The sequence below is a fragment of the Phascolarctos cinereus genome, unplaced genomic scaffold (genome assembly GCF_003287225.1).
Source record: "Phascolarctos cinereus isolate Bilbo 61053 unplaced genomic scaffold, phaCin_HiC Scaffold_4;HRSCAF=312, whole genome shotgun sequence".
NCBI classification, from domain to species: domain Eukaryota; kingdom Metazoa; phylum Chordata; class Mammalia; order Diprotodontia; family Phascolarctidae; genus Phascolarctos; species Phascolarctos cinereus.
In genome coordinates, this window is record NW_027555847.1 from 727692383 (window position 1) to 727711200 (window position 18818).

General features: G+C 40.2%; 1 pseudogene; it reads left to right on the forward strand.

The window, feature by feature from the left end:
* Positions 1 to 4524: 4524 nt before the first annotated feature.
* Positions 4525 to 12910, forward strand: LOC110202590 (vomeronasal type-2 receptor 116-like; annotated as a pseudogene).
* Positions 12911 to 18818: the final 5908 nt, after the last annotated feature.

The window sequence follows — 18818 nt, forward strand, 5'->3', positions numbered from 1 at the left end:
ACCACAGTGATGAAAGGACCTTGGAGAGCTCCCCGTGGTGCTGTTAGGGCAGGGCAAGCTCATCCCTAACTACAGTTGCTGGGGGCAGCACAAGTCTGTGGCTCTTACTGGAGGAGCCACATCAGCTCTGTCTGTCCAGATGGAGACCCTGCTGGAGCTCTACAATTATCCACAGGTGGGTGATAGTGACCCTGTCTCTTTCCGAGGCTTTATCAGATCCTTGAGAGGCAGTGGGATCAGGAGGCCCAAGGTAAAAAATCTACCTCCTCTACATAGTGGCTATGTGACCTTGGCTGAGCCCCTTAATCTCTCAGTACTCTAAAGCTACTCTCAGAGACAATACATTTCAAAGAAGGTAAAAACTTGGATTGGGAGAAGTTGCATCTTGCCTAGAAATTCCTACCACAATGACATCACCAGTATAATTTTGAAAACTTACTCATGGGAGAGAGTGGGCCTGCCCTTGAGCACTGCACCCCTTTATTATCAAAGACATAGTCAATGTCATCTGACTTCTATTACTGAAGTAATCCTAGCGATTTTGCAGGTCTAATTTCCCACTAACCAGAGAAAGTGAGCATCAGGGGGATGAAACAGCTTCCCCAAAGTCTCAAGTAAAATTGATGGGTGGGCTGGGACTATAACCCACATGTGTGTCATACTTGTTCATTGCTTTAAGCACTATATCACATTATCTGTGTTTCATCCTTATGTGATATATTGTCTATGAATATTATTATCAGTTTTCTTTTCCCAAAGGATTCTTTTTTCAAGAGAAGGAATAGTGAGCATTGGTGTGGAAAGACAACTCTTAATACAGAGATCACAAGGGGCCCTTTGCTAGCACTAGGTGCAGCTGGCATTGCTTAACATCTCTGAATAAACTAGAGATAGAGAGCACAGTTACAAAGGTTCTCTACAAATAAATGTAGCCAAGATCAGGGGGAAAGCAGAAAAGTGGGAAAACAAGTTTTATAGTCAGTTTATCAGACAAAGGTCTCATATAAAAATATTATTTAACCATCAAATCTATAAGAATACAAGTCATTTTATGGCCTTTTTTCAAAAAGGATTTCTTATTGTTCATCTCTTTTCTATCACATCTAGACCCTCCTCTGATTTATGATGCCAATAATTATCTGGGGTTTTTTTCTGTATTCTTCATGCTGTTAAATTTCTAATGTATCTATCTGTTCTGGGCTCTGCCCTCTAGGAACTTTCTGCCACTGCCTCATAGGGCTTACTCTCATATATTTCCCTCTTCCAGGGGTGGAGAACTTCTTCCACATGAAAGTCATTAAAATACTTGAAAAGATAGTCATCATGGCTCCTCTAAGCCTTCTCTTCCTGGAATAAACAGCCCCAGTTCTATCAAAATCACTCTTGTATTTTGAGGTTTAAATAGACCTCACAAGCATGGTTGTCCTTATCTGGACCATCTCTAGCTTGCTTATTCCCTTACTAAATTTTATGACTCATAAGTTATAATGACCAGAATTTGTTTAGCACAGCAAAGAGTACAAAGCACTTCAAATGCATTATTTCATTCCATCCTCAGGAGAACCATGACAGTCAGTTGCTATTATTATTCTGATGATGTAGATAAGGTAAGTGAGGCAGAGAAAGGTGGAAAAGGTTGCCCAGGTGACAGAGCCAGTTAGTGAATAAGGCAGGACAACAACTCAGGGCTTCCTGATTTTATCCTCAGTACTTTGTCCACAACATTACACTACCTCAGACCAAAGGCCCAGATTCACAACTGGTCCAAGCAGGGCAGAATGCACTGAGATGGCTCTCCATCATATTCAGGAAATGAACTATGGTATGTAAGTAGAAAATGTCTCATTCCAAGAACTTCCCAAAATAAGTGTAGCAGCAAAATCAGCTGGACCAGATTGTATCTAGAGACCTGAAGATGAGCAATGTCTGCATAAATATCCTGGAAGTGAACAAGTAGAATAAATCTGTTTTAACTCCAGTAATATTATCTGCCCATAGCTGAGAAGAATGACAATCAGTCATTTTTTTAATCTGGGTAATTCAACAAAATATAAAGGAATTTTAAAATCTGAATCAATCCAGTTAATTTGGCAAAAATCAATTTTGGGCTTAAAATCTCAATAGATTTTTAAAATATTTCATTTTAGGTTATGTTTGCATGGAGACAGTATAGTCCTTAGTGTGAGGGGATGAAGATGACTTTGGGGAGTCATCCTAATATGCTGAAAAATTTTTCCCTCCCCCACATTATCCCAGTGACTGAAATTCCAGAATTACATTCACTATTTCAGGCTGTGAATTGTCTGTTTTTAAGGAATATGTATTTTTTAAAACGAATTTATTTTTAATTTTCAAAAATCACTTCCAGAAGCTTTTGAGTTTTACATTTTCTCCCTCTCTCTCTCCCCAAGATGACGCGCAAGCTGATATAGTCTCCACCTATACATTCCTATGAAAAATATTTTCACATTAGTCATGTTGTAAAGAAGAATGAGAATCAATAGGAGGAACCACGAGAAAGAAGGAACAAAACAAAACAGAAGAAAAAAAGAGAAAATAGTATGCTTTGATCTGCATTCCAATTCCATAGTTCTTTCTCTGGATGTACACAACATTTTAAATCACGAGACCTTTGGAGATGTCTTAGATCCTTGTATTGTTGGGAAGGATTAAGTTTATCAATATTAGACATCACACAACATGGCTGTTATTGTGTACAATGCTCTCTTGGTTCTACTCATTTCACTCAGCATCAGACCATACAAGTCTTTCCAGGTTTCTCTGAAGTCAGCCTGTTCATCATTTCTTATAGCACAATAGCATTCAATTACATTCATATACCACAACTTGCTCAGCCATTCCCCAATTGATGGGCATCCTCTCCATTTCTAACTCTTTGCCACCACAAAAACACCTGCTATGAATATTTTTGTACACGTGGGTCCTTTTCCCATTTGTATAATCTCTTTGGGATTTAGCCCTAGAAGTGCCATTTCTGGGTCAAAGGGTTTGCATATTTTTATAGCCCTTTGGGCATAGTTCCAAATTGCTCTCCAAAATGGTTGGACCTGTTCACAACTCCACAACACTGTATTAGTGTTCCAATTTTCCTGCATCTTCTCCAACATTTCTTATTTTGCTGCTTTGTCATGTTAGCCAATCTGATAGGTGTGACATGGTACCTCAGAGTTGCTTTGATTTGCATTTCTTTAATCAATAGTGATTTAGAGCATTTTTTATATGACTATAGACAGCTTTAATTTCTTCACTAAAAACTGCCTACTCATATCCTTTGAACATTTGTCAGTTGGGGAATGACTTGTATTCTTTATAAATTTCATTCAGTTCTCTCTCTCTCTCTCTCTCTCTCTCTCTCTCTCTCTCTCTCTCTCTCTCTCTCTCTCTCTCCCTCCATATATATATTAGAAGTGAGGTCCTTATCAGAGACACTGGCTGTAAAAATTCTTTCCCAGTTTTCTGCTTCCCTCCTAATCTTGGTTGCATTGGCTTGTTTATGCAAAACCTTTTCAATTTAATGTAATCAAAATTTGCCATTTTGCATTTCATAATGTTCACTTTGTTTTCTTTGGTCACAAATTCTTTGTTTTCCACAAATCTGACAGGTAAACTATTCCGTGCTCTCCCGGTCTGATTATAGTTATCACCCTTTCTATCAAAATCATGTACTCATTTTGACTTTATTTTGGTATGTGGTATAGATTTTGGTCTGTGCCTAGTTTCTGCCATACTCTTTTCCAGTTTTCCCAGCAGTTTTTGTCAAATAGTGAGTTCTTACCTCAGAAGCTGGGGTCTTTGGGTTTATCAAACAGTAGGTTACTTTAGTCATTGACTACTGTGTCTTGTGTACCTAACCTATTCCACTAATCCACCATTCTATTTCTTAGCCAGTACTAAGTAGTTTTCATGATGGCTACTAAGAACATATATTCTTGCCCATATCCTTTTCATTATTGTATTTGCCCTTCATTCTTCAAGAGGACCATGATACGAGTGATCTGATGACATCACTTGCAATTGACTTTGATTTCAGTGAGAGAGGGCTGTGCAAGATCACCAGCCTCACTTTCTCCTCCACAGCCATCTGAGCCCAGTGGCCAGATATTCATCAACAAGCCTGGAGTTGGCTCAGGATACAATAGGAGACTTTGGTCTAAGTTCTTTTCAGGTTCTCACTTTGAATGAGATAATGCCCATTCACTGAATTGGCCTCTTTAAGAAATGAGTCAAAGGATGGCCCTTTTAATAACAAAACTCAAACTGGGAGGGGAAGACCCTCAGGCTTGTTGACCAAAAGAGAAACACTTATTATTTACAGTCACTCTGAGCTTAGAAGGCCCAAAAGATAGACATTAAGTGGTGCTTGGGCAGAGACCTATTGTTGTCCAATAGCCTTAGGATCCAGCTGGCTATCATAATAGTTAAGTGAGATCTGTAGTTTGATGGGTTTAAAGCAGAAGTTTGTACTGACAAAAAGGAACTAATTTAGTAATATGGAGTAGTCCAATGAGTGCAGAGAAGTTTGAGGAGGTAAGCAAGACATGATGGCTTAAAGCAACATATCAATGAAGTCTGGGGCCATTTGTTCTGAGAACTCACAACAGCAGTGTGTGGAGCAGTAGGGCAGTACATTGACTAGACCTTTCCAGAGGCAATGATAGTGGTGATATAATTGCAGTTTTCAGAGCAAAACGTGGAAAATGCAGACGGGTTTGGGTTTGCAAGGCAGCAGGACAGAACAGTGCCAATGTGAAAAGGAGGCAAATGCTTTAAGAATGAATGCACTCTTCCTAAGAATTGAAGTGATAAATGGGAAAATAAAACCTCATCCCTACTTCAGGGGATAATGCTTTGGAACAGCTATTCCTATTATAACTATAGAGTAAATTCCCTTTTGTAAAAGTTAACTGATGTTAATACGTTAACTGTCATGGGACATTAATCACTGGTGGTTACCTTTGAGGAGGGCACAATAAAATAGAGGGACTTGAACTAATGGCACTGGAGAGAGAAACCAACAGCTCCTCAGCAACCTGCCTGGAAGCTTGAGGGGTAGATTTAGTCTTCTTAAGAACATGCAAGGATGGGAGTTTGGACAAAGCTTGTAGAGATGACTTCTGTTTTTATTTGCATGCATCTTCTCTCTCCAATTGGGATATAAGGTCCTTCAGAATAGAGAATCATTTTATATCCCTCTGTATTTCAATTTCTCCACATATGATGAAACAGTTATTAGATACTTAATTTAATCATTGTGACAATGGACTGACTTCCTGAACAACTCATAGGTCTTCATTCTGGAGATTACTGACCTTAAGCACCAGGCAGTGACTGAGATTTCTCTTCTCTTATAGCTCTACTCATTTCTAAAGAAGATCCAATTTAACAACAGTGCAGGTGATCAGGTGTTTATGGATGAGAACAGAAACCCTGAGGCTCAGTATAAAATCCTCAACAATGTAATGTTCAATAAGGATGCTGCAGCTCTACTGAAAGTTGGACAGTTTAACCCTAAGGCTCAGCCTGGTGAAGATTTTACCATCAATGAGGAGGCCACAGTATGGACCTAGACATATACCAGGGGCAGAAACAATTGCAATATCAACCTTACTCTCTAATCATGGCAACACATTTTACCCTCCTTAGCTCACTCCACATTCTTTTTTAGAGGCAGACAATCCTCCTGCATACTGATTTCATTTCCCTTTGTAGGAAACTGCTAGGTGGGAAAAAAAGTCAAATAGGCAATCTATCAGAAGATTTTAAACTTGGGATCATTAGCACTATTGGAGATAGTGGTGGAATGGACATTGAAGCTCATCTTGCTCAGCCCTGTCATTTCTCATAAATAAGACACTGAGACACACAAGGGTGGTGATTGGCCCAGTGTCCTCTGTTCCCAAGGTTTGTGCTTTCATCAAATATCTAGCATTTTTCTGAATGATGACACCCAACTGCTTATGTAAATTCAGTAAAAATAAGCTTATTTTTAATCACTAAAGGACCTTACATTTATGGAGCTGAGCAACAAGTTTGACATCTAATTTCTGAAACTCATTGGATTTCTGAACCCAACAAATTCTTTCTCTATGGGATATGGAACTCACCTTTTCAATTATAATGAACAGTCTAATCAGTCTCATCTTTGAGTTACCTATGTCCTGCATCCTTCATGCAGACAGATTAAGTCTATTTCAGATAAGTCACTTCCATTTCCTTCAGTCACTTGGATCATAACTATTAAAAAGCCATAGCTGATACTGAGAATTACAAAATGCTAAAAAATAAGGACTGTGGGGTAGCATTGTATTCAAATTCCTCTGCTTAGAAATGACTAAAATCGACAAAATTTAAAAGGTTCAGTCAGTTTCCCACAGCTAGTGGCAGAAATGGGACTAGCACCCAGGTCTCTGTTTTCCACCCAGTGCTCCTTCTGCCTCATGCTCCATTGCCATATGAACAATTCTCTTATTTCTCTTATAAAATAAGATCACTTTGCCCCAAATCAGTATCATTCACCTTCTGATAATGACACACCATCCTCTCTCCTGTTTATTATGAGAGCCATCATGCTTTTTACTCCCCTGTCACTAGGTTCCCTGTGCCACATGCAGTGAGAGCTGTCAGCCTGGATTCAGGCAAACCCCTCTGGAGGATAGCCCATCTGCTGTTTCAACTGCTCCCTGTGCCCTGAGGGAGTGATTTGTAATCAGATGACTAAGTGCCTGCAGGTAGCTTTCCTCCTCCATCCCTTGAAGAGAATAAACTAATGTTGTACTCTAAGGTCACAAACAACCTCATCACTGTCTGTGCAATAGGATATCCAGGAGCAAGGTGAGTCAGCAATGAGTTCTGGCCAAGGACAAGTGGATTGGATTAATGATACATGGTTAAAACATGGTGTCCACCTTTACTGTACTATTAAAAATGGGACCTACAAAATAAAAAAGTAGTTACCTTGCACTATCTCTTGTAGAATGTTATTTTATGGTCTTTTTAGGGTTTCACATGCAATGGAATAGTGTTAGCTAGAGTGCGGAGGAGTATGTACTCTGCAAAATATGTGTGACGAAGGGAAGCTGAGTTCATATGTGTTGGATACATTCATTAGGAACTTTAGACAAGTGTTGGTTTGGGAGGAAATGAGTACCCATGGTATATGGTGGATATTCTGTCATCCCAACCCCTTGCTGTATTTTAAAATTAAAATTTGATAAATGATCTAGAAAGGGAAGTCTATCATGAATTCTGTGGAAGAGACTCTGTATTCCCTCCAAGCCATCTGTCACAGAAGACCTTGACCTTCTTTTCAGAGTCAGTGTGGACTGGGTTACCTGGGTCATTGACTATGCAACTTCACTAGTGTGACACCCTATTATATATTTATAGACTGTGAAAGTGTCACACTCCAATACTAAAAACATTTAAGATTTTAAACAATGTAAACAATCAGTGAAAGGTCACATGTTAGAATCATTTTGGCCTCTGCACACTAATGACTTCATAGTACTAAACCTCATGAGATGAGCACAGGATTAGAGGATGAGAGGGAAGGGTCCTCCACAGTGGATGGGAAATAATACACCTGGGAATGACTAATAGTTCAATGGGGAAATTTTTTCTTAAGTACTTGAGAAGGTTGGGGTAAGGAAACTCAATAATTCTACTGATATGACTTCAGTGGTTGCCACTGATATCTAGTACATTTCATGGGGCTAGATGGACTGACCAAGGTGTCAGCTCCCTTCTTCTGGGTTCAAACTCTTCCATTTTTCTTCCCATCTGTTGCATCTGTTTTTCTTGACTTACATTGATCCATAGAGGAGGCAAACAGTCCATGGAATACTAAAAGCAATTACAATTTTCTTTCTTTTTCTTGTGGCAATCCAGGGTAAGTGACTTGCCAGGGTCACACAGCTAAAAAGTGTTGGAGGCCAGATTTGAACTCAGGTCTTCCTCATACCAGGGATGTTTACAAGATTCCCTGAGCCAAAGAAGGGAGAACTAGTCTGTGACCAAGTCTAGGACTCAACACTCTACTCTTGTGCAACCAATGCATGACATTGAAGAGGCTTATTTGGAATAGTCTCTCCTCTCTCCACTACCAAAAACGAGTTATTCTGAGCCCAACTATGGCCTTCAAATCGTACAGGCTCCTGAAAATGAGGATAATCCCCTCAACAACCCCAATCCAGTGTCCTGTCTCATATAGAATGTTTCAAGGTGGAGCCAAGATGGCGGAGTGAAAGCAGTGACTTGCTTGAGCTCTCCCCCAAAGCCCTCCAAATACCTATAAAAAATGGCTCTAAAGAAATTCTCAAGCAGCAGAACCCACAAAAAGACAGAGTGAAGAAAATTTCCAGCCCAAGACAACCTGGATGGTTGATCAGAAAGGTATATAGCACAGGGATGGGAGAGGAGCTCAGTGTCGCATGGGTGTGCATAACATAGTGAACCTGGATCAGGACTCAGACAACTGAATCAGGGCGGCTGTGGCGGTTTCCAGACCTCTCAACCCAGGAAAACCAAAGATAACTTAGAAGGTCAGTGGGAAAAGGCTGTTTAGGAGGGGAGAGAGAAGGTAGGTCTCAGAGCCAGTTGCAGAGTGCAGAACACTGAGCACCAGTCCCTGGGCAGTGGCTGTGTCCTGAGCTTCCAGCCCACAGACTGAGGGGGAATCGAGTGGCTGATCAGAGGGGGACTGCAGGGATCTCTTTGCCAGTGCCGAGGCAGGAATCTCTTGCTTTGCTCATGCTTGGATCTGGGTCACAGTTCTGGCTGGCAGTCCTAGGGCAAGGCATGGTGCTGGCGTGGTGGACCTTGTAGTGGCTGCGGAGAGAAAACCATCCTCACAGCTCCAGGACAGAAAGGAGTGCTTCTGGTCACTAACAGACTAGACCATAGGCCAGGAAAAGAGTAAACACCTCATCCATTATCATACCACCTTGCAAGAACTGAAAATTTACAGGTCTCTACAAGTATCTCTGAAAACAGCTATACAAACCCCCGAAGCTTGGGACAGCACATTCTCCACATTGGAAGCAGACTCTTACCTTAACAAAGAGTTTATAACTCAAATAATTGGCCATGATCATGAGCAAGCAGTGCAAAAACAGTCAGACCATATTATCTTACTTTGGTGACAAAGAAGATTAAAACATACAACCAGAAGAAGGCAACGCAGTCAAAGCTCCTACATACAAAGCCTCCAAGAAAAATATGAATTGGTCCCAGGCCTTGGAAGAGCTCAAAAGGCATTTTAAGAAGCAAGTAAGAGAAGTAGAGGAAAAGTTGGGAAGACAAATGAGAGAGATGCAAGAAAATCATGAAAAACAAGTCAACAGCTTGCTAAAGGAGACCCAAAAAAATACTGAAGAAAATAACACCTTAAAAAATAGCCTAACTAATGGCAAAAGAGGTTCAAAAAGCCAATGAGGAGAAGAATGCCCTAAAAAGAAAAATTGGTCAAATGGAAAAGGAAGTCCAAAATAATACTAAAGAAAATACTTCCTTAAAAATTAGAATAGAGCAATTGGAAGCTAGAGACTTTATGAGAAATCAATATTATAGAACAAATCCAAAAAAATGAAAAAATAGAAGACAATGTGAAATATCTCATTGGAAAAACAACTGACCTGGAAAATAGATCCAGGAGAGAGAATTTTTAAATTATTGGACTGTCTGAAAGCCATGATCAAAAAAAAAACAGAGCCTAGACATCATCTTTCAGGAAATTATCAAGGAAAACTGCCCTGATATTTTAGTACCAGAGGGCAAAATAGAAATCGAAAGAATCCATCAATCTCCTCCTGAAAGAGCTCCCCAAACGAAAACTCCTAGGAATATTGTAGCCAAATTACAGAGTTCCCAGGTCAAGGAGAACATACTACAAGCTGCCAGAAGGAAACAGTTCAAGTACTGTGGGAACACAATCAGGATAACACAAGATTTAGCAGCTTCTACATTGAAGGACCGCAGGGCATGGAATATAATATTCCGGAGGGCAAAGGAGATAGGATTACAGCCAAGAATCACCTACCCAGCAAAACTCAGTATAATACTTCAAGGGAAAAAATGGTCATTCATTGAAATAGAGGACTTTCAAGCATTCTTGATGAGAAGACCAGAGCTGAATAGAAAATTTCACTTTCAAATACAAGCTCAAGTGGAACACGAAGAGGTAAAAACAGGAAAGCGAAATCATAAGAGACTTATTAAGGTTGAACTTTTTACATTCCTGCATGGAAAGAAGATATTTATAACTCATGAGACCTTTGTCAGCATTAGGGTAGTTGGAGGGGAAAAATTACATCTATGTAGATAGATAGATAGATAGATAGATAGATAGATAGATAGATAGATAGATAGATAGACAGATGGCACAGGGTGAGTTGAAGATTAAGGGGTCATATCTGGAGAATAAAATTAAGGGATGAGAGAGGATTATAGTAGGACAAGAAGAAAGGAGGAGGCAGAATGGGGTAAATTATCTCACAAAAGAAAAGAAAAGGCTCTTACAGTGGAGGGGAAATGGGGGAAGATGAAAGAGAATGAGTGAATCTTATTCTCATAGGATTTGGCTTAAGGAGGGAATAACATACACATTCAATTGGGTATGGAAATCTATCTTACCCTACAGGAAAATAGGGGGAGAAGGGGACAAGACAGCAGGGGATGATAGAAAAGAGGGCAGATTGGGAAAGGGGGTAACCAGAAGCAAATGCTTCTGAGGAGGGACAGGGTCAAAAGAAAGAATAGAATAAATGGGAGGGCAGGATAGGATTAAGGGAAATAGAGTTCGTTTTTCACAACATGTCTACTATGGAAGTGTTTTGCATAACTGCACATGTATAACCTATGTTGAGTTGCTTGCCTTTCCAATGAGGGTGGGTGGGGAGGGAGGAAGGGAGAAAATTTGGAACCCAAAGTTTTAAAAACACATGTTTAAAAAAATGTTTTCACATGCAACTGGGAAATAAGAAATACAGGAAATGGGGTACAGAAGTCTATCCTGCCCTACAAGAAAATAGAAGGGGAAGGGGCTAAGAGAAGGGGGGAGAGATAGAAGAGAGGGCAGACTAGGGGAAGGGATATTCAGAATGCATGCCATCTTGGGGTGGGGGGAGGGCGAGATGGGGTGAAAATTTAGAACTCAAAATCTTGTGGAAGTAAATGTAGAAAACTAAAAATAAATAAATTTATATTAAAAAGAAAGAAATGTTTCCATGCATCAATTACACCTAGTGAACAGTTGAGGTGTATTGTCACCAGATCAAGGAATCAGGGAGTAACTCATTATCATTTAATTTATTAAGGGTGGATAACTTGACTGATTTACTCATTTGGCTCCAACTTACACTGACATATGGAAATGAATAAATTCAGGAAAAGATGAGATGTTGTACTATTACCTATATCCTATTAGAAGGTAAGGCCCCTATCTGTAGGTATTGCTTAATTCTTTGAGTTTACAACTTAAATATCTGGCCCACAGCAGATACTGAACTGTTGATTTATAGCTTTGTATGTAGCAAACTTATCATACCATCTCAATGTAGAGTTATTGCTATAACATAATGGAGTCAGAAAGAATTGAGAGAAGGAAGGGCTCCACTTTCTATGTCATTGTACTATAACAATAGACCCATAGGAAAAGCTTGTATTCAATTAGGAAATCTGAATACTAGAAAAACAAAGTCAAATTTAACACTAATGACTATAGATAGAATAAGCCAGGACTGGGCACTAGGTTACTTTTCAATGCCATCTCCTAGCACAGAAAGAGCTATTATGTGTTCTGAAAAAAGAAATAACTTTTTTGAGCAATTTTACCTATTTTCTGTATATGGGGGTGGGAAACATTTGTTACATTTAAAATCCTAAGACCTTGTTTGTCTCTTGCAGATATGAAGCATTGTGTGAAGTGCCCAGAAGATGAGTATTCCAATAAGGAAAGAAATCAATGCCTCCCCAAGGGTATGACTTACCTGGACATTTCAGAACCTTTGGGGATGACTCTGATCTGTGTGGCTCTTTCCTTTTCTCTAATGACATCTTTAATTCTCTGGGTATTTGCAACTGGATGAGCAATTTTGAAATTTAAAGACACCCCCATTGTAAAAGCCAACAACCGGGCTCTCAGCTATACTCTCCTCATCTCCCTCATCTTCTGTTTCCTCTGCTCCCTGCTCTTCATTGGCCGTCCTACTTCAGTCACCTGCCTCCTCTGACAAACAACATTTGGAGTTGTGTTTACTGTAGCCATGTCCTCCATTTTGGCCAAAACCATCACGGTTGTCTTGGCCTTTAGGGTTACAATACCAGGGAGCAGGAGCAGGCTATAGGTGCAATCCAGGGTCTCTAACTCTGTTGCCATTATCTGTTCTGGGATTCAAGGGGTTCTCTGTGCCACCTAGCTGGGAACCTCTCCCCCTTTCCTGATGTGGACCCACACTCTGAACCTGGCCACATCATCATGAAGTGCAATGAGGGCTCTCACTTTGCCTTCTGCTCTGTCCTGGGCTACATGGAATTCCTATCACTGTGCAGCTTCACAGTGGCTTTCCTGGCCTGGAGCCTGCCTGACACCTTCAATGAAGCCAAGTTCATCACATTCAGCATGTTGGTGTTCTGCAGTGTGTGGGTCTCCTTCCTCCCCACACACCAGAGCACCAAGGGCAAGGCCACGGTTACTGTGGAAATCTTCTCCATCCTGGCACCCGGTGCTGGTTTACCGAACTGCATCTGTATTCCCAAGTGTTACATGATCCTGCAGAGGCCTGACAAAAACACCCAGGAAAGTATAAAGAATAAAGTAAGTTCCAGGGGCGGGAAACATTCTGGATCATTGTCTGCTAATGCCTCTCAGAGGTATAATCAATTTCCAGTATAAGCATCCCAATATGAAAGGGTCCCTATGACATTTCACCTCTTCCCTGCTGTCTAGGACCTCAGAATTCTACACCATGCCTTCTTCTTTTCGTGCCTGCCTTCAAATGAGTTTTCTGACTCTTTCCAAGACATGGAAACCACAACTTATGATGAAATCACCATGGAACAATGACACTGACATTTCTAATCACCTGTCTTCTTTAGCAGACATCTTGCCATTCACTGATGTCCCTTCTAGACTATTAATAAAATGTTTTAGACACCTTCATCCTCTTTTTTTTAATAATATCACTTATACTGAAGTGCCAGGTTCCAAATACTACCCCCCCCTCATCAATATCATATATTTCCTTCCTCACTGTCATCTTCCTCAATTCTCCCATCAATATCGACTCAATATTTGATACCCCATTCCCTGCATTCTTTGGAATGCCTGTTGCGTAACTTATAAAGTTTTTTTCATCTTAAACTTCAAACTTCTCACTCCTTTCCTGTTCTAACACTCACTAAGACCTACTTGCTTCCACATGAAACTTGTTCCTCCATAACATGTTCTAGTACAACCTACACTTTCTGTCATGTTCCCCCCTCCCCCAATGCCTCATTAATTTTTATAGTGGCTGTTTCAGAGTATTTTTTGCTCCACAGTGCTGCTCTTTGGCTTTCTCGCAACATCTATCATTCAGCAATTTCTCTCTCTCTCTCTCTCTCTCTCTCTCTCTCTCTCTCTCTCTCTCTCTTCTCTCTCTCTCTCTCTCTCTCCCTTTGATGTCCATATTATCCAAAATCAGTCAGTGAATCTCCATTTCCCTGGCTGTTATATGACATTATCCCTGCCTTGAACATTTTCCCTTCTTCATTACTGAATCCAGTGCTTCACTCACTTTTGTTTTTCCTGCACCTCAATTCCTGATACTACACCATTTGTTTTCAAAAGACCTGTTGATAATTCCTTTAATGCCATAACTCATCAATTCCTCAATTTACATAGTCTGTTTCTAAACTCCACCTCACCTATTAAAAGAGACAGCAACTACTCCTGTCTTGCTGACATTCATAAGTTTTACACTCAATTGTGAACTGCAATTCCTTCATCTGAATGTATTCTTTTGGTTTTATTTGTACCACAAAGTTTAATTCCTATATTTCTGAATCTAATTTTTATTTTCAGTTCAAAATTCACTTCTTCCCTCCATCCCTCCTGCATGAGAAGGCAAAACATATTATACCTGTTATATCTATGAAGCCACAAAAATATATTTTCACTTTAGCTGTATTCCAAAAAAGCAAGAATAATAACTAGGAAAAAAAACTGCTTTAATCTATTTTCTGAATCTATATTTTCTCTATCCAGAGGTGGATAATCTTTTTTTCTTTAACAGTCCTTTGCAATTGTGGTTAAATTATTGCATTGCCCAGAGTTTTTAAATCTTTCAGGGTTTATTATCTTTACAATATTGCTGCTACTGTGTACACTGTTCTGGTTCTTCTCACTTTATTTTGCATCAATTCATACAAATCTAGGTTTTTCTGAAACCATGCCTTTCCTCATTTCTTATGGCATAAAAGTATTGTTCCAGAGTCTTCCAGTGCCAAGATGGAGGAGTGAGGAAGGAACCCTCTGGAGCCCTTCCAAATTCTCCTGCAAACAAGGAGAAAACCACCTCAGAATTGATGTAGGAGCAGGAACGCAGCTTAGCAGCATGGCAGGAAAGGTCTGTCTCACTGGTGTGGGAATGGAGCAAGGTCCAAGAGCAGCAACAGAAGACAGCCTCATAGTAGGGGACCTTCATCAAGGCGCCAAGCCTGAGGCAATCCACCAGGGATCCCCCATCTTCCTGCAAACCAGCAGCTCCCTAGGCTAGTGAGCAGTCTGTGCAGCATAGCATGACCCCACCCTTGCAACACTACCCCCAGCTACTAGTGAGGCTTCGACCCCACTGAAGTAGAGAAACCCTATCCTGGGGGCTGGCCAACATCAAGACCCACCTCTGAGTTCAACCAGTATAGAGACCCTGGTTCCATAGCAACCTAGTGGCAGGCCCCATCCCTTGGGCACATCAGCAGCAAAATTACTTCTCCAGGGCCAGCCACCAGAAAAACTTTGTTATCACAGCACCCCAGCAGTAAGCTTGCAGCAGGCCAGTGGCTAAATCCTACCCCTACGTGAGGCCAAAGGGGATGTCCTACACTCTAGTACAAGCAAATAGGGAAGCCTACCCTTCTCAGAGAAAGCAATCAGCTAAGCCTTAAGCCCAGTGAAAGCCAGCAGTAAGACACAGAACCAGAGCCCAACTTACACATAAAAACTCCAAGTCACAAAAAAGGGCACAATACATGAGCAAAAAAGACTGAAGAAAGAAAGAGCTTGACTGTAGAAAGTTACTATCGTGATACATAGGATGAAGGCATAAACTTAGAAGAAGACAATAGTGTCAAAATGGCTATATGTGAAACCTCAAAGAAAAATGTAATTTGGTCTCAGGCCAAAAACAGTTCTTGGAAGAGGTTTGAAAGCATCTAAAAAACAAATGAATAAAGTGGAAGACAAATTTGGGAAAGAAATGAAAATAATGGACTGAAAATCAAGAAAAAAGAGTCAACTTGCTGGTACAGATTGAGACATGAGTAATGCCTCTAGAGGTGAACTAGTTGAATCATCTGTGTTCCTAATCGCTACCTGAGATCATCAGATTGACAGGCTGAGAGCAAGTGTCTGTAGCAACCAACAAGGGAACAACCGTGGCAGCATGAAGCAATATCTTGTGAAGACTGCTCTGGGCAGGATGCTGAGACCTAGATTGCAGCTCAAGTTTTAACGTGCTATTTACTACATACAAAGCTCTATACTCTGAACCTCAGTTTCCTAATTTGTAATATGAATATTAATTGCTTTTATTATTGCCTCTTCATGCATATTCAGAGGTCTAAGGAAGGAAAGAGGCTCCTCCACATTATTTCCAAACAGAATTATAGAGCTCTGCATTTATGATTTTTAATAGCACATTTTAATTAATAACACATTTCCCCTTGTTCTTTTAGAAAAATTGAATGTGTCTCAAAACAAATGATCAGAACATTCTTCTTCCTTAATGTTCTCTGTGCATTGACCACCTACCCTTTCAGAGTGGGTCAAAGTTACCAATTGTGAAACAGTAACAAATTCTTCACTTTGCCCCAGAATCTGTGAAGTAATATAATGAATGAAAAACATTTGTGAGACTCATTTTGTACTAAGCACAATGCTAAACACTTGCAACAGAAATACGAAAGTGATACTATTCATGTCCTCAAATTGTCATCATTCTAATAATAGTGGATGATGACACATAGAAGGAAAATATGCCTGTATGGAGGCAGGTAAGGGAGTTTTGATCTGAGGAGTCACAAGAATGGGAAGTATAATAAAGCAGTGGTTCTATAACATGCCCTATGAAAGGCAATAGTAGTGGGGAATTGATTGCATTTCTCAAGGAAGAAATGGAAGTCAGCAGAGGGATCCCAAAGCATTAGGGCAGAACACGGTGACAGTGAACACAAGGCTGCATGGTCCCAGAGAGTACCAAGCTCAGCCACCAATCTCTCCTCAGGCATGGCTCCTTGGGAGTTTGTGCCCTGAGCTTCCCTGTCAACACAGCTCCTTTTTATGGTCAGGTTTTCTTTTTGTGGCTGTTTTCTCATTTTTACAGCCAATTTTTGATTTTGGACTTTTAGTTAGAGGTGGGATCTGCTCACCTGGCTGGGGGGAGGAGTCACTGGCCTGAGCTTCAGACTTTTTCACCCTGATGTTTTCATAGCTAGCTCAGGAGGTCTGTAATTTTTTAGTACTTCTAAGGTAATATGATCCAGCTACAGTTGTGCTTACCACTCTTCTCACTTACACTATTGTCCTTACCCAAGTATGGTCTCTACTCTCTGGTGAGCACCACTGCCCCTCCCCAGAAGTAGGACCTCTACTCAGATAGGGCCACTACACCCTTGGCACAGACCTATGACCCAGAACTCAGTAATGGGCAAAGTGACCAATGGCCACTGCGTCCAGCGTTAGCACAGGGACACCCCACAATCCCAATTGTTAATAGCCACGTGAAACATGCTCTATATCACTAAGAACTACAGAAATGCAAATTAAAACAAGTAGGAGATACCACCTCATACCCCACCATATTGTCAAGTTCGCAAAAAAGATGATATGTGCTAGTGAGGTTGTGAGAAAATGGTACTAATGATGCACTTGGTATAACTGTGAACTTGTCTATCTATTTTGGAAAGAATTTCAAACTACTCCTAAAAGCTATTGGAAACCTTAGACTCAGTGATACATTGGTATGTCTGAATAACAAAGAGATCAAAGAAAAATAAAAAAGAATCATAGGTACAGAAATATTTCTACCATTCTTTTTATGATGAAATAAAAATAGAAAATGAGGGATGATGGTCAATTGGGAGATGGCTGAACAAATTGTGGCACATCAATGTGGTGGAATACTATTGTGCTACAAGGAATAATGAAGGAGTTGGTGTAAGAGGAACCTGGAAAACCCATGAATGATAGAAAGTGAAGCGAACAGAACTGAACTCTGATGAACACAATGACAAACTGCAATTCTAGAGGACTCATGGTGAAACATCATGAAGCTTCAGATAGAGAGGTGGTGGACTGAGAGTAAAGATTTGGGCTTTTGTGGGTATAGGTAAATACACATATGAGTGTATGCAAGAATATGCATGTATGTGTATATACAGGCACATAAGTATATGTGTGTGTGTGTGTGTGTATGTGTCAATACATACGTACATAATTCTGTGTGTCTATACATATGTACACTACTGTATGTGTCTGTGTGTGTGTCTCACATGGCCAATGTGCTAATTTTTGTTGCTTCACTGTCCATGTGTAGTGAGTTTTGTTTGTCTCTTTCTCAATGAGGGAAAAGGAGGCGATTTGTAAAGAAGAGAATTTAAACTTGGAAATAAAATAAAATTCAATTTAAACAAGTACCACATGTTCTTGCACTATTCAGACTATGCTGTTAATGAGCCCTCACTGATGTGTTATCTTTAATGTGCACTAAATACATTAATCCAATGAAAAGCAGAAGTTTAAAAGTGAAACTTACAGTTGACACATTCTCTTACATTTCATGCAGAATCTAATGATCACTCCACCCCAGTACATACACCCTTCACATAAACACACATTATTTCTTAGAGATGCTTGTAAAGGGAGAACTCGTTTCACTTTCACATTCGTATTGCCAGGACATAGTGCTGCCCAAACACAATTGGGAATTCCAAATACATTCTTGATGACTGATTGATTGATGGTGCTTAAAGGTTTGCTGGGATATAATGTGTCCCAAAGGAAGAATCCAGGAAGATAAAACTGCAGTCCCTGACGAGAAGCAGGTCATTTGCAGAGACTGAGGTTATGTAGCAAAAAAAAGAGCAGAAAACTTTGGAGGGACAAGAGTCCTAGACGGTAGAACTTAGAGCAATGACTTCAAGGTGCAGAGATAGATTCCTGCATGACAGAAGGATAAAGCTCCTAACAGTTGGAGCCATATAAACAGTATAATAGACTGCTTTGGGACTCAGTTTGAGTATTGGAAAACTTTCACTGGGGCTTAAGCGGCCATTTGTTTAAGATGTTCTGTCCACATTTACCCCTTCTATGCTTGAAAGGCACTTTGTAGATGACTAGATACATTGTTTTCCCTGTTCGAATGAAGGCTGCCTAAGAGGAGGGAATGTTTCATTTTTCTTTTTGTATCTCAAACACAGTGCACTGGCAAATAGCAGATACTTCTTAAACACTTGTTGACTAAAACATTTATGTTAAAGGGGAAGTGTGAAGAAGCATGTATTAAACACTTACTGTATGCCAGGCACTGTGCTAAGACCTTTAC